The sequence below is a fragment of the Pelodiscus sinensis genome, chromosome 26, assembly GCF_049634645.1.
Source record: "Pelodiscus sinensis isolate JC-2024 chromosome 26, ASM4963464v1, whole genome shotgun sequence".
Classification (NCBI taxonomy): domain Eukaryota; kingdom Metazoa; phylum Chordata; order Testudines; family Trionychidae; genus Pelodiscus; species Pelodiscus sinensis.
In genome coordinates this window covers 11,895,839-11,917,390 of record NC_134736.1, presented here as the reverse complement: position 1 = coordinate 11,917,390, position 21,552 = coordinate 11,895,839, and the positions used below count along the sequence as shown (strand labels likewise).

The 21,552-nt window shown below is 48.0% G+C and overlaps 1 protein-coding gene and 1 long non-coding RNA gene across 2 annotated transcripts in view; both read left to right on the top strand.

Moving 5' to 3' along the window:
* Positions 1–1,182: 1,182 nt before the first annotated feature.
* LOC142820510 (uncharacterized) lies at positions 1,183–5,669 on the top strand. Its single transcript, XR_012897732.1, has 3 exons — positions 1,183–2,109; positions 2,925–3,332; positions 4,174–5,669. It is a non-coding gene; the product is annotated as an uncharacterized LOC142820510 (long non-coding RNA).
* Positions 5,670–15,071: 9,402 nt separating this feature from the next.
* The window catches only part of LOC142820541 (uncharacterized), a 43,397-nt gene continuing 36,916 nt past the window's right edge, over positions 15,072–21,552 (top strand). The window contains exon 1 of the mRNA XM_075909726.1: positions 15,072–17,295. The gene's annotated coding sequence lies outside the window, so the exon portion shown is untranslated. The remainder of the gene's footprint in view (positions 17,296–21,552) is intronic.

Below are 21,552 nucleotides of genomic sequence, written 5' to 3'. Positions count from 1 at the left end.
GGGGGGAGGGGAGAAAGCGGCTCCCTTGTAGGAACGGGCTAGCGGAGCGCGCTCTGATTGGCACGAGGGCAGGTACCTGCCGCCGGAAGTGGCACAGTCCTCCAGCTCCCTAGCTCCGCCCCCGCAGGAACGCGCTGATTGGCAGGGTCAGGAGCCAGTCCCGTGCCCTGTACTGCTACCGGAAGTGGCACAGTCCTCCAGCTCCCTAGCTCCGCCCCCGCAGGAACGCGCTGATTGGCAGGGTCAGGAGCCAGTCCCGTGCCCTGTACTGCTACCGGAAGTGGCACAGTCCTCCAGCTCCCTAGCTCCGCCCCCGCAGGAACGCGCTGATTGGCAGGGTCAGGAGCCAGTCCCGTGCCTCGTGCTGCTACCGGAAGTGGCACAGTCCTCCAGCTCCCTAGCTCCGCCCCGCAGGAACGGGCTGATTGGCAGGGTCAGGAGCCAGTCCCGTGCCTCGTGCTGCTACCGGAAGTGGCAGAGTCCTACGTTCCATGCGTTTCTTTGTATAGAACTGCTCTCTGGGCCATTTTACACGTGGTGACCCCACAGGGGCACATCAGCCACGCCCCCAGCCCCCCCCCCCCCCCCCCAGTTACTCCAAAGCCTAGGGAGCTGCGCTGTTTCCTTCCTTCCCCCTGCCTGTGTCTACACTGGGCCACTTATTCCGGAAAAGCAGCCGCTTTTCCGGAATAACTTGCCAGCTGTCTGCACTGGCCCCTTGAATTTCCGGAAAGCACTGACTGTAAGAAATCAGCTGCTTTTCCGGAAAAACTATGCTGCTCCCGCTCGGGCAAAAGTCCTTTTTCTGGAAAACTGTTCCGGAAAAGGGCCAGTGTAGACAGCCCAGTAGTCTTTTCCGCAAAAAAGCCCCGATGGCAAAAATGGCGATCGGGGCTTTTTTCCGGAAAAGCGCGTCTACATTGGCCATGGACACTTTTCCGGAAAAAGGGCTTTTCCGGAAAAGCATCCTGCTAATGTAGACGCCCTTTTTCCGGAAATACTTATAACGGAAAACTGTTCCGTTTTAAGCATTTCCGGAAAATCATGCTAGTGTAGACGTAGCCCGTGTGTCAACTGTGCACACGCAGTCTCAGGGTGAAGAATCTCGCAAACAAGATCAAAGTACAAGCTCTCATTGGTTGCTATTTTCCCTCATGCTGGCTCTACGGGCCGTGGTGGGGTTTATGTTTCTTTCTGCTGTTCTGCCATTGCTACAGGGCGTGACATCGCCCATGCATCATGAGAGTGTGGTGGTATGTATCATCTCTGGCACCAGCCAAATATTGGTTCCTACGTTCTGGCTGCGTCCAGACTGGCATGATTTTGCGCAAAATCTTGCCGCCAGTCTACACTGGCCGCAAGTATTTGCGCAAGAACACTGACTTTGTAATGTACAAAATCAGTGGTTCTTGTGCAAATACTCTGACGCTCCCACTCAGGGATAAGCCCTCTTGCGCAAAAGGGTCAGTGTAGACAGCAACATTAATTTATTGTGCAAGAAAGCCCGATGGCTAAAATGGCCATCAGAGTTTTCTTGTGCAAGAGAGCATCTACACTGGCATGGATGCTTTTGCGCAAAGGCACATGCCATTATAGATGCTCTCTTGCGCAAATACTTTTAACTGAAAAACTTTTCCATTAAAAGTATTTGTCCAAAATCATGCCAGTCTAGATGCAGCCTCTGTATATATCCCAGTACAGACACCCCCTTCAGCATTTCTAAAATAGCTTCTTTAGCATACCCTAGCTGCACACACCCTGGCAACTCTCCTTTCTGTGGGCAGCATTTTCTTTTTAGGAACCTGAAATAGGGTAACTGTAGCCTCACCTGGTTATAACGTTTGAGTCCTGTGGAGATTATTACTTGTTAGAAGAACAGTTGATTAACATATCGGCATGAATGGCACTTGCTACTGCTAACATAGAAATGAAGTAAATGAAGTGTGTTGTTCATGAGTCTGCATTTATAGCTTCCTTTGGCCTGCAAGGCATGTTGGGATATTGAGGGGCGGGGCTTATGGCAGGATTTAAGCTGGGCCTCCAGGCATAGTGAATCATTCAGCTTTTAGTTGCTCCGAAGAGATGCAGAGAGGCACTTTTATGGTCATGGTGAGTATAGATATTGGGTAACAATGGGGTTTATTTTTGGTTCATATACTATTCTTCTGTTCTCATTTTTGTAATGTGCTTTAATTTCATTTTAGGTTGTTTGTAGTGTGTTTGATGCTTGTGTTTTCCCTGGGGGATGTTACAGGGGGTTGTTTCTGCTAAACACACATAATTTAGTATTGATAGTATGTCTACAGCAGTGGTCCCCAACGTGGTGCCTGTGGGTGCCATGGTGCCCGCCGAGTCATTTATGTGCACCTGCTGAACAATTTGGGCCAGCCCTGCCCCGGGTGCATGGCACATGTGCTGTGCCGGCCCCGGGCATGTAGCGCATGGGTGGCCCCTGTCCCGGGGTCGTGGCACATGCCGGTGCCGGCCCTGGGCGCATGGTGCATGTGCGGCACTGCCCCAGGGTGCGCGGCCTGTGTGTGGCCCAGCCTTGGGTGCGCGGCCCGTGCGTGGCCCTGCCCCTGGGTGCCCATCCCATAATCGGCCCCGCCCCCAGGTGCCCAGCAGCCCCAAAAGCTTGGGGACCACTGGTCTATAGTGTCAGACTGCTGTAGAAGCATAGGAGGTTTATGGCTGGGTTAGGTGGGGGCTAATGTGAGAGTACTATAATGGCAGTTTTCTGCTAACTTCAGCTATACATTATGTTACCTCTTCTTTAATGTTCAGTTGTCTAAAGCCCTATGAGTAGAATTAGTAAATTAGGTTTGTAGTGAAGTTTTCTTTGCACTTGCAAATATCTTCCAATTTTGTATGGACTAGTAATCTCATTTTAGAGAGATGAATATTTTCTGTGGTTTTTCTCGTAGCACCATACATCTGTGAGTCAGTGTGACATATGGAACCAAAGCCCCGACTATAGAGGAGAACGAGACATTGACAGGGGAAGTGCCTGTCAGATTATCAAAGTTAAGTATCTACTGAATGATTTGATGGTCAGAAGAGTTATTGAGGTCGTGGCTTCTCGTTTACACACAGAAGCTCTCTAAACTGCAACCATTGCTAATGGAATACAAAAGTGCAAGTGGGAGGTCATTGTACAGAGGGACCATGCATTTCCTGTGGAAGAAACATCATTGCTGTGACAGTGACCCATCTGTAGCTAAAGATGATCCAGTCTCAGTTTCCCATCTCTTACACTGCACTAGGCTTGCAGAATCGGTCACTGCTACTTCCTTTTTTCATCCTCTACCAGGTGTCGATTTTCTGCAGAGCACGTGAGCATCTTAGTTAACGATGGGCTCCTGTGGCAGTGAGAGAGGGAGGACAACCAGGAGTATGTAGAAGCGTAGCCATTTTCTGTATCAACAAGCATTTGGGGGGGGGGGTTGCAGGGCTAGGGGAGTCTACTTGTAGCAGATGTTTCCAGATGTGGGTGCCAGTTATCTCATTCCATAGAGGATCGTGACCATTTCTTTGTTCATATCGGAAGATGTTGTCGTTTGTTGCCAACAGAGCGACGGTGACATACGGGAGCAAAAGCCTGCAGATAAAGGGAAAGAAGGGGATGTCAAAGTTAAGTTTGTCTTTAAGAATCAGACAGTAAGGGGTGTTTATAAGATCGAGATTTCTTTACATGCAGAAATCTGCTAAAGAGCACCTATTGGCAACATGGGCAGGAGGTCGTTGTCGGGGGAAATATGCACATCTTCCATACAAAGATGGCTTGCCAGGAGAGAGGTCCACGCATAACTAGAGATGCTCCATTCTCAGCTGTGCTGTTATAGTGCACTGGGCTCGCATGTCTGGTCACCGCTTTCTCCTTCTTTTGGCCTGTACTTGGTTGTGGTTTTTCTGAGGAGGATGTGAGCATCCTAGTTAATGACGAGCCCCCATGGTAGCAGAAAAGGGGATTGCCAGTATGTAGAAGCATAGTTATTTTCTGCATGGGTGAAAATATTTTTTTGTTTGGAGGGCAGTCTGAGGGAGCGTAGCGTATAGCAGCTGTTGCTTTTCTCAAGGAAGTAGCAGGTAGGTGAGGTCATAATTAGGGTTGGGAGCTTTGCGAGCAGTGTTTATAAATGGGATACGCAGTCAAGATTTTGTTTGCATTTGCAGACACGCACACGTCCGGTACGACGTCCGCTCCTTCCTCTGAGGGACTGCTTCTGCATTCATCTGTCACGACATCATCATCCATCGCTGACCGAGGGCCGTCGATGTAACGGAGCGATGACCTTTAGACAAAGGAAAAGAAGACATTCAGAGCAGGAGGGGGTGTCAAAGTTAAGTATATTCCCAAGAGCGGGACGGTTAGAAGCATCTGTACTGTTGAGGTTCATTATTTAGGAACAGGAATCCTGTCATACCTGCCCATTTTCAAGAGGGTGTGGGGGAGAGGTCATTCTACAGAGACCTCTCCTGAGAGAGGTATTTCTCCTGAGAGAGGTTGATCGCCAGAAGAGCGAGCCACACGTAACTAGAGATGCTCCATTCTCTGCTGTCTTGTTTTACACCACAGTGGATTTGCATGACTGGTCACTGCTAGGTCTGTCTCTGGTTCTATACACGGTTGTAGTTTTCTGTGGAGATTGTGAGCATCGTAGTTAATGAGAGGCCCTAGCGGGGGTCGGAAAGGGGAAGGGCCACCCACAAAGTTAGTTGCATCTTTGTTGTATGTATGAATGAGTCCAGGCTCTTTGGGCCGTTGGATCGGTTATTTTAGCAAAGGGAGAGCAGTATCGTACCATCGTGGCTTTTATCAATAACGTGGACTCTGTCACTTATGTGCCATGGGAGGATCCGAGAGCAGAGCCAAGGGAGCGAGCCACAGCGAATCAATCCTGTTAGGTCTACGTGGTTTCCGGCAACGGCAATTTGGGCGGAAGCAGAGCGACTGACAGTGATGTTGGCGTACGTTGCCGACCGAAGGATGGTGACATATGGGAGCAAAAACCTGCAAATAAAGGAAAAGAAGACCTTGAGAGTCGGAGGGGATGTTGAAGTTAAGTTTGTCTTTAAGAGTCAGTCTGTGTGAAGTGTTTATAAGTAAAACTCTGGAAATGCTCAAGCACACAGCTCCTGTGGCTCCTGTTTAGTAAAAAGATAAGTCTATTTTGTGCAGGAGACAGAGCCACATTTGAAATGAATCCCAGACTATGGAACAAATGTCTGCAGGAACAAACTACCACAAACCTCCCCATCTTCAATTCCAAAGGTAACAGGAACCTCTTTGGCTAAGCACACTGATAAAAACACATAGCACACAGAAGTGTATACATTCCTGTTGGTCACACACACAATTGTCGTCTTGTGGAGAACCACCACAAAATAGCTGTTAAGTCACATTGTTTAGTTCATGTGGCAATCACATACCACGATGATGGACACAATAAGTGAATCAGAATAGAACTGACTTTTATAAGGCAGGCTGAGTTTACTATAATGGCCCGTAGCTGCCAGCTTTTGATTTGTAAACTGAAGATTTGTCTCAAGAGTAAAAGAGAGAATGGGTCTAGATGCATTATTTCGAATTAGCTTATTTTGAATTAACTAATTGGAAATAAGTTAGTTCAAATTAGTGCTGTAATGTAGACATACTCTTAGGGTATGTCTACACTACCACCCTAGTTCGAACTAGGGTGGTAACGTAGGCAACCGGAGTGGCAAATGAAGCCTGGGATTTGAATTTCCCGGGCTTCATTTGCATAAAGCCAGGTGCCGCCATTTTTAAATGTCTGCTACTGCGGATTCCGTGCTGCGCGGCTACACGCGGCATGGACTAGGTAGTTCGGACTAGGAAGCCTAGGGTGGTAGTGTAGACATACCCTTAGAGACTAACAAATATATAGAATCGCGCGCTTCCATGGGTAAGACATACTTGTTAGTCTTTAAAGTGCTACATGACTGTGTTTTGTTTTACCAAGTTCAGACAAACACAGCTACCTCTCTGTTACTTTGGCGGCCTGATTAGTCTTGGGGATCATGGTTAGTGCATATGCCTGACTTCAGTCTTGTGGTCCACAGAGATGAAGAAGGGCACTCATCTGGCCCACTCACTAGCCTTGGTTGCTCATCACTAGTCTATAGTGCACATGCTATAGGCACTATAGCGCTTGGGTGCTGGAGTCTGTGCAGTGAATTTCAGAGTCCACACCACAGCCCAGCCCCCAATATATACACTGCTGTTTTTAGCACTGTTGCCTGTAAACTTGGGCTCTGAGCTATAGGACCACAAGTTTTAAATGTCAGTGTAGACATATCCTGAGAGGTAACGACCTCTCCTTCCATCCCAAGGAGCATAAGAAGGCAATACATCATCTGTGTAGCCTGCTGTGGCGAAAAGTCTTTGGGAGTCAGCCTTATAGATCTCCTGTAGGGTGCCTGGACTGGGAGAATCCTATCCTAGCTGGCACAGGCCTTTAAAGTCCCTTTATGTCACTCTGCCCCTTTTATGTTATGTACAATGGCTGGAAGTGAGGATCACGTGATGATTCCCTGTTTGGTTCATTCCCTCTGGGGCACCTGGCATTGGCCACTGTCAGAAGACAGGATCCTGGGCTAGTTGGGCCTTTGGCTTGACCCAGTGGGGCTGTTTTTATGTTCTTATGTTTATGGAGCAGGATTGAGGATCTCAGCTCAGGACACTTGGCTGCCAGGGCTGGCCTCGCGGCTTGTGCTTCTGGGATCCATTCTAGTTTCTCAAAAAGGGAGATGATTGTGTTCCTTCATGATCTGGGCCTTGCGTTATCTTTCTGCTAGGAAGGGACCGGGGGGGGGGGGGGGGGGGAGTTCTGACTGAGTAAACATTTAAACATGGAAACACTCAATCATTTCCTTTTTTCAAATTTAGTTACATGTTTATTTGTTGTTTATTTTGCTGGTGATTTTTTTTCTTGGCCCAGCTTGAATGACAGTTGTGAGTTTACCTTCTCACTTGCTATGTGCATGTTAATCAAACAGATTCTCCTGTGAGTCTGATGAGGGTGTATTTGTATCACTAAGTCCCCAGGATGATGAAGGTCTCCTTGGAAGAAATAATCACGCTCCTTGCACAGGAGGGATTATGTTAGTGAGATACTGCTTGGTAAGATTGTAGCACTTTCCAACAGATTAACTCAGCCCCTAAACATTAGTCAAATTTCACAGCCCTGGGGAGGTAGCTAAATACTATCAGCCTGCTAGAAGGTTCTACAGTAGGGTGAAGTGCTTATTTGAATTGTATTTATTTATCTATTACAGATTTACCTGGCATTGCTTGGGTGCGTAAGGGCACATTCATGCCCCGTGAGCCCCGAGAGGAGTGGCGTGGAGTGGGATGAGGGAATCCCCCATGAGGAGGTGGGGGGGGGGCAGAGGTTGAAGGGAATCCCCACGCTCCAGATGAAGTAGGGGAAATGGGAAATTCCTAGGCCCCCATAGGAGCCTTACAATGTGGTTACGTCTAAACGGGCATGATTTTCCGCAAATGCTTTTAAGGGAAAAGTTTTCTGTTACAAGCATTTGCGGAAAAGAGCGTCTAGATTGGCACGGACGCTTTTCCGCAAAAGCACTTTTTGTGGAAAAGCGTCTGTGCCAATCTAGACGCGCTTTTGCGCAAAAAAGCCCCGATCGCCATTTTCACGATCGGGGCTTTTTTGCGCAAAACAAATCCGAGCTGTCTACACTGGCCCTTTTGCAAAAAAGCTTTTGCACAAAAGGACTTTTGCCCAAATGGGAGCAGCATAGTATTTCCGCAAGAAGCACTGATTTCTTACATGAGATAATTAGTGTTCTTGCAGAAATTCAAGCGGCCAGTGTAGACAGCGGGCAAGTTTTTCCGCGAAAGCAGCTGCTTTTGCAGAAAAACTTGCCAGTCTAGGCACAGCCTGGGTGTGTAGGAAATATCAATGTGCCCATGTGGTGTGGTGGAGAGGGGGGAGTGTGCAGGTCCCCATAGGCAGAGGGGGGGAAGGACAGGGGAATCCCCAGGCCTTGTAGTAGGGTGTGTGTGGGGGGGAGGGATGGGGAGTAATGCCCAGGCCCTGTAGCTGTAGGAGTGGGGTGAGGAGGGGATCCTTAAGGAGTCCCGTCCCTGGCCGGTCAGTCTCGTGCTGATGGGCTTTTCCTGGTGCTCACTGTGCAGTATCCCATCCCCACTCACTGCCCACAGCGGTGAGTATGAGCATCACATCCCTCCTCTCTCTGCCCCTCCCTTTCCATGTTGAGAGGAAAGAGCCCTATTCCCACCACTTCCCTCGTTCCTAGCACAGCCAATCCCTGACCTTGCTTTAAGATAGGGTCAGAGTAAGCTGTCTGCCGAATTTGATAGCCTTAGCTATTATCATTTAGGAGGAGTTCTTGCACAAACAGAAAGACAGACCTTTCATTTCTAATATATACACACACACACACACACACACACACACAGAGAGAAAACATGAACATAATAGAGTCCTATTGCAGGGTAAATGAATGTGGGTTCAAAAGTTAAGAAGAATGCACAATAAACCCCCGTTAGTTGTGTAGAGGTGAAAGGAAGCGGGTGTACAGCTCTGGCAAGAGCTGGCTGAGCTGCGGCAAAAGCCAGCCGGGAGCTATTTAAAGAGATGGCAGGGACCCAAGTTGCAATAGGACAGTACCTGCAAAAAATTTTAAGTTATTTTCACCCCTGGGATTGTGTGGGATTTTGTCTCCTACATGCACACATTCCCACCCCTACACTCAGCAATGGCTCTCTGAAAAGCAAAGGTGGAACAAGGGCACAGCTCTGTGGCAAGGAAGAAGAATGTTGATTTATTTCATAATCTCATTAGACAATCCCATTTACTTGCTGTTTGGTGGGGCCCTTCCTTCAAAAAAAAAAGAGGCAAAGTTTTCCGGTGAATCTGCTGATCTCTCAAGACGTGACCCTCATACTTACCCGCTCTTACATACGTTTATTTCCTAACACTTCATGAAATGAAAGTGGCTGTAAGAAGGGAGTTTTGAGGTTTTTCATGTGTCCCTTGTCCAGGTGTCATTAGTTATTTGGTGGGCAGGCGGAGGTGGGGGATGATGTGGATTGCAATACAGTCAGGAGCGGCCCGAGGCTGGCAGTGGAAATGGTGCCCCGTGCCCCGTGATGTCATCATCGGGTGCCCGGGCCGGCGGTGCCCTAGGCAACTGCCTAGTTTGCCTAGATTCACAGGCCACCCCTGGATACAGACTCTCTCTCTCTCTCCGGGCTCGTCTACATTGGCCCCTTTTCCGGAAGGGGCATGTTAATTTCAGCGATCGTAATAGGGAAATCCGCGGGGGATTTAAATATCTCCCGTGGCATTTAAATAAAAATGTCTGCCGCTTTTTTCCGGCTTTTAAAAAATGCTTGTAACGGAAAACTTTGAAGTAGGAATAAGATCCTCCGGAAAAGGGCGCTTTTTCCGGAGGATCGGGGCCAGTGTAGACGCTCTTTTCCTCGTGGAACAAGGTGTACCGGTAGTTCGGAATAGGAAGCCTAATCCGAACTACCTTGTCCATGCTGCGTGTAGTCGCGGGCACGGAGTCCAAACTAGCGGACATTTAAAAATGGCGGCGCCCGGCAAGATGCAAATGAAGCCCGGGAAATTCAAATCCCGGGCTTCATTTGCAACTTCGGTTGCCTACATTAACCACCCTAGTTCGAACTAGGGTTTTAGTGTAGACATACCCTGCTTGACAAAGCCCTGGCTGGGTTGATTTAGTTGGGATTGGTCCTGCCTTGGGCAGGGGGCTGGACTTGATGACTCCTAAAGTCTCTTCCAGCTCTATGACTCTCTGATTCTACATGGGTGTGCTACTCCCAAAGCCAGCCAGATAGCCTGTGTTTTACTCTTCAGAGCACCTTACCACACCGACTTGAGCCAACAAAGTGTGTATTTGCAGTCTGTGTTGGAGGAGAGGCGTTGGGTAGGATTGAAAGTGAACTAGTTATGTTTGTGCCAAGTTAGGAACACTAGATGGTGCTGTGGGGTTACAAAAATACCTTATCCTTTTGTGTAGACTAGAGATAGAAATGTAGCCGTGTTAGTCTGGTGTAGCAGGAACAAAAAACAGGACTACATAGCACTTTAAAGACCATCTTGTTAGTCTTTAAAGTGCTATATAGTCCTGTTTTTTATCCTTCTGTGACATCAAAGTAGGCTTCCAGTGTCACAGTGGGCTTGTGCTGGTGATGTGAATACCAGAGCTAGAACCAGTTTTACCATTGGTCTGGGATCAGAGTCTGGCACCATTTGGATAATTTTTCCTACTGAAGCTATGGCCCGTATGCCTCTCCTTGGGCACTAATTACTTATAGCTGCCTTTCATCCCAGGGAGTTTTAGAAATAGTATCTCCCAGCTCACCATTTCCCCTGGGAGGTGGTCCTTACAGTCACCATTTTACTAAGAGGGAAACTGAGGCACAAGGCAAGGAAGCAATTTACCCAGCATCACACAGTGAATCAGCAGTCAACCTGGCAGTCATGTCAAGAGTTCTGCTTCCCAGTCTTCTGTCCCAACCCAGCTCCAGACGTGGCCTCCTAATCCGAACTAGCTACTCCGTGCCGTGTGTAGCCGCGCGGCACGGGGTTCGAACTGCCGGCATTTAAAAATGGCGCCGGCCGGCTTCATGCAAATGAAGCCCGGGAAATTCAAATCCCGGGCTTCATTTGCAAGTGCGGTATGCCTACATTACCCTCCTAGTTCAAATTAGAAGGGTAGTGTAGACATACCCTGAGGGACAAGAAGAGAAGTTAGGATGGGGCTTCTGAGGTTCATTCAAAAGTGAGAATGAATAACATTCCTCATTTACCTTGCAGAAGAGAAACTCACCACCCCCCCAAATCTGTACAGCTCCCTGCAGTAGAACCTCACTTTATTGCATTCACTATGGGCTTTTCCTGTTCTCTTCATGTGCTGGGGGAAGACCAGCAGCTATTGAGCTAGGATGCATAAAGATGATTCCACACATTCCGAACCCCTTTCATCTGCACATGTTGGATGAGGTTATATTTAGGGTTATCTGCTGCCCATCACCACTGGAGAGTGTTGCACATAAAATGTGAGGTTACAAAGTGAATCAAATTGTGCATGTGTGGGAGCCATTTCCATCACTGAAGCTTGGCACAGCAGTCAGTTCTTGCGGGTTTTAAAATTTGTTTTTGTTCCGCGTTGGAATGAAACCAAAACCTTTGGAATGTCCAAAAATGGAATTGGGTCAAAACGTCCGTTTTCAGACCTAAGCCTAGGTGTGGCACAGACACTGTGGGTATGTCTACACTACAAAGTTAATTCGAACTAACAGCCATTAGTTCGAATTAACTTTCATATGCGCTACACAGGCAAACCGCTAGTTCAAACTTAATTCGAACTAGCGTAGCACTTAATTCGAACTAGGTAAACCTCATTCTACGAGGACTAACGCCTAGTTCGAATTAAGTAGTTTGAATTAAGGGCTGTGTAGCCACTTAATTTGAACTAGTGGGAGGCTAGCCCTTCCCAGCTTCCCCTGGTGGCCACTCTGGATACAACCAGGGAAACTCGTCTGCCCTCCTTCCGGCCCCGGAGCCCTTAAAGGGGCACGGGCTGCTACGGTACCCATGCCAGGTGCAAGCCTGCCAGCGGCCAGCCAGCAGACCCTGCACCTGGCACGGCACGAGCCAACTACCCGCTGCCACCCAGCCCTCCGCCTCTTCCCAGGACCAGGCTGGCGGCTCCCAGGAGCCTGCCCGGGGCCGCAAGAGGCAGGCGCCCGCCTGATCTAGTGTGGAGATTGTGGACCTCATCCAGGTTTGGGGGGAGGCCTCCAACATCCACGACCTCCGCACTAGGCACAGGAAAGTGGCCGTCTAGGGCAGGGTAGCTGCCAGCCTGGCCACCAAAGGCCACATGAAACCCAAGAGCAGGTTTCCATAAAAATCAAGGTGGTCCAGTGAGACCCCCGACCCTGAGCCTTGAGCTTAGAACATAAGAACATACGAACGGCCGTACTGGGTCAGACCAAAGGTCCATCTAGCCCACTAGCCTGTCTGCTGACAGTGGCCCACACTAGGTACTCTGAAGGGGATGGACAGAAGACAATGACCAAGCCATTTGTCTCATGCCATCCATCTCCAGCCTTCCACAAACAGAGGCCAAGGACACCATTTCTTCCCCCTGGCTAATACCACTCCATTGACCCAACCTCCATGACTTTATCTAACTTCTCTTTAAAGTCTGTTATAGTTCTAGCCTTCACAGCCTCCTGCAGCAAGGAGTTCCACAGGTTGACTATTTGCTTTGTGAAGAAGAACTTTCTGTTATTAGTTTGAAGCCTGCTAACCATTCATTTCATTTGGAGTCCTCCAGTCCTTCTATTATGGGAACTAATGAAGAACTTTTCTTTATGCACCCTCTCCACACCACTCATACTTTTATAGACCTCTATCCTATCCCCCCTCAGTCTCCTCTTTTCTAAGCTGAAAAGTCCCAGTCTCTTTAGCCTCTCTTCATATGGGACCTGTTCCAAACCCCTGATCATTTTAGTTGTCCTTTTCTGAACCCTTTCCAAGGCCAAAATATCTTTTCTGGGGTGAGGAGATCACATCTGTACACAGTACTGAAGATGTGGGCGTACCATAGTTTGATACTTCCCCTCCTCCTTCTTCCCCTGGCTTCCCCCTTCCAGTTCCCTCCTCCCAGGTTTCCCCCTCCCCTCTCCCACCCTCTCTCTTCCCCTCTCCCACCTCCTTTTCCCAGTCTCTCCAGAGGTTAATCCCCTCCCACCCCCAGTTTTGTTAAATAAAGAGAGTTTCTATTTTTGAACACACGTGTCCTTTATTCTTTACATTAGGAAGGGGGGCTAGGGAGGGGTAAGTGGAAGGAGGTGAGGGAGGAATGGGGTATGAGCCCCCGATGGAGAGGACTGGGGTGGCTCTGTGGGCTCCTCAGGGTGGAAGCTCTCCTGCAGCCCCCTGATTGACCACCACCGCCCTCGGATGACAGCCTGCGGCAAGTGCAGCCGGGCTGATGGCCGAGTGCTGTGATGTGCCGAGTGAGGACACTCAGGGCACTCCAAAAGACGACTGCTTTGCTGTCCCTCATTGAGGTAGACAAGCAAGTGGGGAACCCTGAGAACTGTCTGTCTGGGGTGGGGGCCGGGTCTCTTTAAGCACAGCCCTCGGCTAGTCTGAGGCAGCAGCTCCACGCTCTAAGTCCTAACCTGATGCCCTGCCGGCACTGCTTCCGGCCATCCTTAACCTCGGTTCAGGGTCCACTCTATGTGGACATGCTATTTCGAATTAGCAAAACGCTAATTCAAACTAGTTTTTAGGTCTAGATGCACTAGTTCGAATTATCTTAGTTCAAATTAACTAATTCGAATTAAGTTAGTTCAAATTAGCACTGTAGTGTAGACATACCCTAAGATGTACCAAAGTTCTATCCAATGTAGGCCTTTGACTTCTAGTAGGGAGCTACATGTTGTATACATCTCCTGAGCACCTAATTCTGTGGTAACATTAGGGTGTCCCTCTTCTTAAACAAATTCCAAATCACTCCTCACAGCTCTATGGTTTATCATGAATGTTTCATCCTTCCTATTTCTCATATACAATGTTGTTTGTTTAAACAGGCTTCTACATAAGGTTCTTATTCTTGTACATGTCTAAGAACAAAAGTGCCCATGGTATAAATTCACTCAAACACTATGTGCATTTTCTTAAATGCTGGGGTATTCAGGTGTCTGATAGGAATAAGCCAGAACTAAAACATCAGATCCAAATGTTCCTTTAGAGAAATTTATGCTGCAGCCGCATTTAGCAGCATGAGCTCTGTATGGGTATGTCTACACTAGCCCCCTAGTTCGAACTAGGGAGGCTAATGTAGGCATTCGAAGTTGCAAATGAAGCCTGGGATTTAAATATCCAGGGCTTTATTTGCATCTTCCCATCTGGGTGCCATTTTTAAATCCCCTTAGTCTGAACTAACTGCCCACGGCTACACACGGCAGTCAAACATTAACTTGAACTAAGTCCTTAGTTCGAGTTAACTGTTACACCTCATTCCACGAGGTGTAACAGTTAACTTGAACTAAGGACTTAACAAACATGCAGACAAGGGAGATCCAGTAGATATAGTATACTCAGATTTTCAGAAAGCCTTTGACAAGGTCCCTCACCAAAGGCTCTTGTGTAAATTACATGGCCATAGGATAAGAGGGAAGGTACTTTCTTGGATTGAGAACTTGTTTAAAAGACAGGAAACAAAGGGTAGGAATAAATGGTAAATTTTCAGACTGGAGAGGAGTAACTAGCGGTGTCCCCCAACGGTCAGTCCTGGGACCAATCATTTTCAACTTATTCATAAATGATCTGGAGAAAGGGGTAAGCAGTGAGGTGGTAAAGTTTGAGGATGATACCAAACTGTTTAGAATAGTCAAGACAGAAGCAGACTGTGAGGGACTCCAAAAAGATCTCACCAAACTGAGTGATTGGGCAACAAAATAAATGAAATTTAATGTGGATAAGTGTAAAGTAATGCACATCGGGAAAAATAACCCCAACTATACGTACAGTATGATGGGGGCTAATTTGGCTACAACAAATCAGGAAAGAGATCTTGGAGTTATTGTGGATAGTTCTCAGAAACTTCCACGCAGTGTGCAGCGGCAGTCAAAAAGGCAAATAGGATGCTAGGAATTATTAAGAAAGGGATAGAAAATAACACACAGAATATCTTACTGCCCCTGTATAAAACTATTGTATTACCACATCTAGAATACTGTGTACAGATGTGGTCTCCTCACCTCAAAAAAAGATATTTTGGCCTTGGAAAGGGTTCAGAAAAGGGCAACTAAAATGATTAGGGGTTTGGAATGGGTCCCATATGAAGAGAGGTTAAAGCGACTGGGACTTTTCAGTTTAGAAAAGAGGAGACCGAGGGGGGGGGTATGATAGAGGTATATAAAATCATGAGGGGTGTGGAGAGGGAAGATAAAGAAAAGTTATTTATTAGTTCCTATAATAGAAGAATTAGAGGACACCAAATGAAATTAATGGGTAGCAGGTTTAGAACTTATAAAAGAAAGCTCTTCTTCACACAGCGTGTAGTCAACCTGTGGAACTCCTTGCCAGAGGAGGCTGTGAAGGCTAGGACTATAACAGAGTTTAAAGAGAAGCTAGATAATTTCATGGAAGTTAGGTCCATAAAAGGCTATTAGCCAGGGGATAGAAGTGGTGTCCCTGGCCTCTGTTTGTCAGAGGCTGGAGAAGGATGGCAGGAGACAAATCGCTGATCATTGTTTTCGGTCCACCCCCTCTGGGGCACCTGGTGTTGGCCACTGTCGGCAGACAGGCTACTGGGCTAGATGGACCTTTGGTCTGACCCAGTACGGCCGTTCTTATGTTCTTATGTAATAAAGCCCTGGATATTTAAATCCCGGGCTTCATTTGCAACTTCGAATGCCTACATTAGCCTCCCTCGAACTAGAGGGCTAGTGTAGACATACCCTTAAGGACTCACCCAGATTGCCCACTGATGGACATTATGATTCAAATGCAAACTTTTCAGCGTCAGCCTCTGCACAGGTTTCCAAGAACCAGGATGCACCAATTTAACAAAGCCCAGATCCAATCCACCATCAAGTCAATGGAAGTTTTGCCTGCTGGATTTGGCCCAAAATGTATCTGATTTTTTAATTTTCCAGTCAGCACACTAGTCTCTGGGCACTGCCGGAGCTTTGCACATGAATTTAAAGTACACTGCAAAATGTGGGTTTTATGTTGCATAAAGAGAGATGCTGAGTGTCAGGTTGGTGGGCAAACTGAGCACTGTACCTTTATATTCTTTGGGCTTAGCGGACTCTTTCCACGGCATCCATCATTGCCCCATAAGAAATAGGGGGCTTGGTGATAAGGCTGAAAAACAGAAGTCCATCTTCTTGTCTGCTGCTTCCCATGCCATCCCATTGTCTGAGAGCTCAGGTTACCCCGCGGGTCTGTAATCAGTGTTTAAAATAATTGCGCAGTTGTCACCCCTGCAAAGGGGACTATTTTAGAAAACCAGCTTAGCCCGAAGGGCTAACAGGATTCAAGCCAAGCCCAGCTGTCCCAACACGACACAAATGGCTGCTTCAGAGTGCCATGCAGGGTGCCTGAGCGCCAGCCTGTCCTGCCAGTGAGAGCCGGGAGGAGGGGCAGTGTGGTGGGGGGGCAGAGGGAGCCTATGTGCTAATGGTGTTTTGACATATTGTTTCAAGAACAATTCCTGGCGCTGGGGAGATTTAGGAAACAGGTGTTGGGAACCCGCTGATGGGGGAAACGGGGGCTGCTGATTAACAAGAGGGCTAGTGTCTTCTCACATGATAGCCTCCCACTCCTTACATTGTTTAACAGAAGAGCAGATGTGCTGCCAGCAGCAGGGCTGCTTGGAAGGCCAGGAGGTGGAAATGGATGCAAGGAGTGGAGGTGCCCCCAGATGGTGAGTGAAAGGAGCCACGACTCCAAGCAGGCAGGCAGGCCAAGGGGAGCAAGCCAGGAAGTGAGCAAGACTCTGTAAAGGATCCTGGCAGAAAGTGTCACAATCCCCAAAAGCCAAGGAGCCAGCAGCTGGGGGTACACCGAGCAGCCAGGCTGGGAAGTCAGGGAAATCCCCACAAACAGCTGAGCCAACCTGCTTTTTGCTGCAAACCCAGCCAGATTATGGGGCACATCAGTCCTCTTAATTCTGTTCTTATCTCCCTACAGCCACTTCCAACAGAGGAGTTTCTTAACCCCTCTAGGCCCATTGAGCAAGGGTGGTTGGATGAAGTGCACTGTCAAACTCTTCACGCAGATGTCAGATATCACATTTTGGTATGATCCATTTCAGGGCTGAGATCAGAAGCGTCAGAGGTGGAAGCAGCTGAGTGCGTTGTCTAATGTCTTTCTCCCCAATGGGCCAGTGAAGAGCTGTTCTCTCCAGCACTTCATGTGGGACTTTCACCGTACAGACAACTTCTACCTGAGGTCCTGTAATGGGGCAGACCAAGCACGGAGCCTAGAAAGGACCATAGAGAAGTCCTCCAAGAGGCTAGAGTGGGGACAGAAGAAACTGGCCAATCAGGGCCAGACAGGCCTAGAAAAGGAACTGCAAAGCTCAGCAGCAGCTCAGAGGCTCTGAAGCCGTGAACCAGTGAAGATCAGCTGGCTGGCTACGGGAGCAGCTGCACCATGGGAAGCTCCAGGTGGGGAGCTAGTTTGGACTACGGGGGACTATATGTTGAGAATGAGATAAAGCCCTGAGGTAAGGACAAAGGAGTTATCTCCAGGAGGGGAAGCCCTGGAAACACCACTCTCATCCAGAGTGGAGCAACAGACTGGGAGACACTCTACAGAGGCACTGGGATGGGCCCCTGTTCAAGGTGTACCCTGGGAGGGGTTCATGACATACAGGGTATGACTTGGCCAGAGGGCTGAGTTGCCAGAGAGGCTTTCAGCTAACAAATTGAGGCAGTGCAGTAACCTGCACTTGGCCAGATGGGGACACTGAGTGCTGACCTTACAGGTCCACACTTCAAAACTGTTACCAGCCACTCAGCCCTCAATTGGTAATTTTTTCAGTGCAAATACTGCCTTGCTTCAATGACTTTAGAAGCACCTCCTACCCTCTAAAGAACTGTACCCATCATGCTGCCTTGGGGAAAGGAGAATTTGGGAAGCCTGATTGTCAGGCCCATCTTGGCCCTTGATGAGTACTCCACCTGGATTTGAACCTGGGACCTGTGGAGCTTAGTGTAGGAGCCTCTACCCTTTGAGCTAAAAGCCAGTTGGCGCTCAGCGCATGCTGTAGAGATCTCTTGTTCTTATCTGTTGCAGTGGTCTAAGTGCCACTGCATGGAACAGTGAACCACACTAGGGCTGTGTCTAGACTGGCAAGTTTTTCCGGAAAATCAGCAGCTTTTCCGAAAAAACTTGCCAGCTGTCTACACTGGCCGCTTGAATTTCCACAAAAGCACTGATGATCTCATGTAAAATCATCAGTGCTTCTCCAGAAATACTATGCTGCTCCCGTTCGGGCAAAAGTCTTTTTCCAAAAGACTTTTGCGCAAAAGGGCCAGTGTAGACAGCATAGTATTGTTTTCCTCAAAAAAGCCCCAATCGCGAAAATGGCGATCGGGGCTTTTTTGCGGAAAAGCGCGTCTAGATTGGCCACGGACACTTTTCCGCAAAAAGTGCTTTTCCGGAAAAGCATCCTGCCTTTCTAGACGTGCTTTTCCGAAAATGCTTTTAACGGAAAACTTTTCCATTAAAAGCATTTTCGGAAAATCATGCCAGTGTAGACGTAGCCTAGGGCTACATCTAGATTATGATCCTCTTGCTCAAATGAGAGCACGACATATGCAAATGAGCACTCCATTTGCATTTCCTTTTGCAAATGTGGGGAGGTGCTGCTGCAACGTGGCTATTGCAACCTGTGAAGCAATGGGACAGTTGTAGCAGCTCAGGACTGCACCTTGGCCTGCATGCGGAAGGATTCAATTCCTTCAAGCACTGAAGGTACCATCTTCCCGCCCCCCCCCCCCCCTCCTGCACTAAGCCCAGAGTCAGGCATGGTGCATGGGCAGGACTTGATGCATAGTATATTTCCTCCATCTTCTACTCCAGATTTTGAGTCAGGCCAACACGTCCAGCAACTTGGGAATCTCTCAACTGCTTCCCTGAAATTCACATGGCTCTGACTGTGGAACCCTGAACAGATCTTTGTTTGCTATGGGTGGGACACTGATACATCCTTGGGCCAGGTCCGAGCTGCTGTTGAAAGGCAAATCCTGCAAGGTGACCTGCTTGCAGGAGGTTTGGACGAGAAACGATCATTTTCAGGACTGAAATAGCTTTGGAAACAAGGCAACTCCCAAAGTATCTGTGTGGTGACAGACACCAAAGCTGTGGTAATTAACCCTGGAGGCAACACACCATAGTGCACAGGGGAATAGGAATGTTATTCCCAAGTGTTCACTCAGACAAAATGTCTCTTCGTCAGCTGACTATCAGGATCAAGGTGACCTCTTTTGCACCCTGGTCCTGTGATGTGCTGAGCGCCCACAATTTCTATCAACTCACTGGGAGATGGGGAGTCCGATTTTCATGGTAAAGAAGAGCGAGGTCTTGGCTGGCAGAAATACACAAGGGATTCTTACTGAGATTGCTGGAGGTATGTTTCTCTCTGGCTCCCAGAATGACAGACCACAAGGGTCACACTAAACCCAGAGCTGGGCCATCATTCTCTCATAATTTCAACATCATAATATTAGAACAAAGAATAACTCGGTCCTCAACTTACCCCGTTAAGCTAGCTGCGAGAAGATGGGTGACAGAGATAGACCATCCGGCCCTTCTCTGTAGAGCAGGAGTCCTGGAGAGATGCCAGCAGGAGAAGGCGGTCTTCACTCTCCCTGCTTTTGTCAGAGTAGTCTACCTGCCTGAGAGGAAGAAAAGAAAAACAAAGGAAAACAATACTGGAGTCAGAAGCCCCCTTTCCCTCCCTGTGGGAACGCAAAACGGTTACTGATGCAGGAAACTGCTGTGGGATCTCTTGCCTGTGGGGCTAGGAACTCTATCTTCCCCAGTCTTTCCAACGTCTATTATTTCCCACAGTGGAAATGAGAGGACAGCAGATGTGTGCGGAGCACGGAGAACTTTAGGAGTAAAATAAGGGACCTTTAAGAGGGGGTTTCCTGTTGGCATAAGTAACCAAGAGGGGGGAGTTAAATCAGCTTAACTCAAGGGTGTGGATTTTTCACACCCTTCAGAAATGTAGCAATACCAACATGATTCCTAGTGTAGACCTGGCCTGAGAGGCAGAATGTCACAGCAAGTTGCCAAATGGCCACTTTAAAGCTGCAGTTTCATTTCTCCACCAAATGTAAAGGGCCAGCCCTCAGAAAGGCATGCTGAGAAAATGTTTCTTTATAAGGACAGTTCTACACAAGACAGGCCTCATCATAGGGAACAAATGGTGTTCTTGGGCAAATGGCTGCAAAGCACCAATGTATCACATACGTTGCAGTGGGTCATGTTGTTCTTAATAGTCTCTTTAAAATGTTACTGTAAGACTTGCCTTAAATAGCCATTCTCCAAGCTCTGGTTGGCTGCACTTCACTGGTGCATGGGCAAACAAGTTTGTACTCTGGTCCTGCAACATATAGCAAGTGGGCAGATGCTGCACCCAGCACTCTGTTTACAGGGTACATGTTATAAGATAGTAACACAGTTGCAAGGTGACTTGGTATCCTTTAAAGATGCAAGGTGCTAAAACAAGCCCTACTCTTAATTACATTCAGGCAACCTCATCAGAGATAATGGAATTGTGGAGGTCTAAGGATAGAATTTGACCCCAAGGGTATGTCTACACTAGTTTGTTAATTCGAGCTAGGTAGGCAAATCAGGCAACTGGAGTTGCAAATGAAGCCCGGGATTTAAATATCCTGAGCTTTATTTGCATGTTCCCATCCGGCCGCCATTTTTTAATCCCCCTTAGTCCGAACTAACTGCCCGCGGCTACACGAGGCAGTTTAAAGTTAATCCGAACTAAGTCCTTAGTCCTTAGTTACTGTTACTTCTCATTCCACTAAGGACTCGTGGAACAAGGTGTACTGGTAGTTCGAATTAGAAAGCCTAATTCGAACTACCTACTCCGTGCCGCGTGTAGCCGCGGGCACGGAGTCCGCACTAACGGGGATTTAAAAATGGCAGCGACCGGCAAGATGCAAATGAAGCCCGGGATATTTAAATCCCGGGCTTCATTTGCAACTTCGAATGCCTACATTAACCACCCTAGTTCGAACTAGGGTGGTAGTGTAGACATACCCTCAGAGAAGTAGGCATGCAAGCAGAAGAAGCTGAGAAACAGCTGTCAATCGGGGTCCCTTTAAGCACGGACCTCACCTAGCCTTAGGCAACAGCACCAGGAAGCAACTGCTGATCTGATGCCCTGCCTGAACTGGTTCCAGGTGGCATCCAATCAGTGTGAACGCTATCTTTCAAAATAGCAAATTGCTATTTTGTTGCACTTTTTGTGTGTAGGCGCTCTATTTCGAAATAAGCTTGCAGTGTAGACGTACCCTGAGGTTTGGCCACCAGCTAAGTAGAGAACCCTCCCTCGATCTCACTTTTAAGTCCCACATATACTGGTTTACAACTGAAGGCCATTTTTCTCCTCATCCACTAATCCCTACCAAGTCTGCCTTGCTCAAAGCCACCCAGTGTGCTTTTCATTCTTTAGCGCCAATCAACAGCCAGACCTCAGCCAAACAGTTGCAGATTCATGCAGTCATGATGGTAGGTGATGACATGATGGTGAGGAGTGATAGCTTAACTGGAGCACTGCAAATAGCAAAAGAAAGCAGCTCATGTTGGGATTAAAAGGCTACGCAAGGGCATAGGAAGTGCACAAGAAGAAAACAGGAACAACTCCCAGTGTCAGGAGCTATCCTTGCAAAGAACTTCTCAAAATCTTAATTAACTTTTAATTAGAATTGGTTGGAAAAAGGAGGGGCGGGGT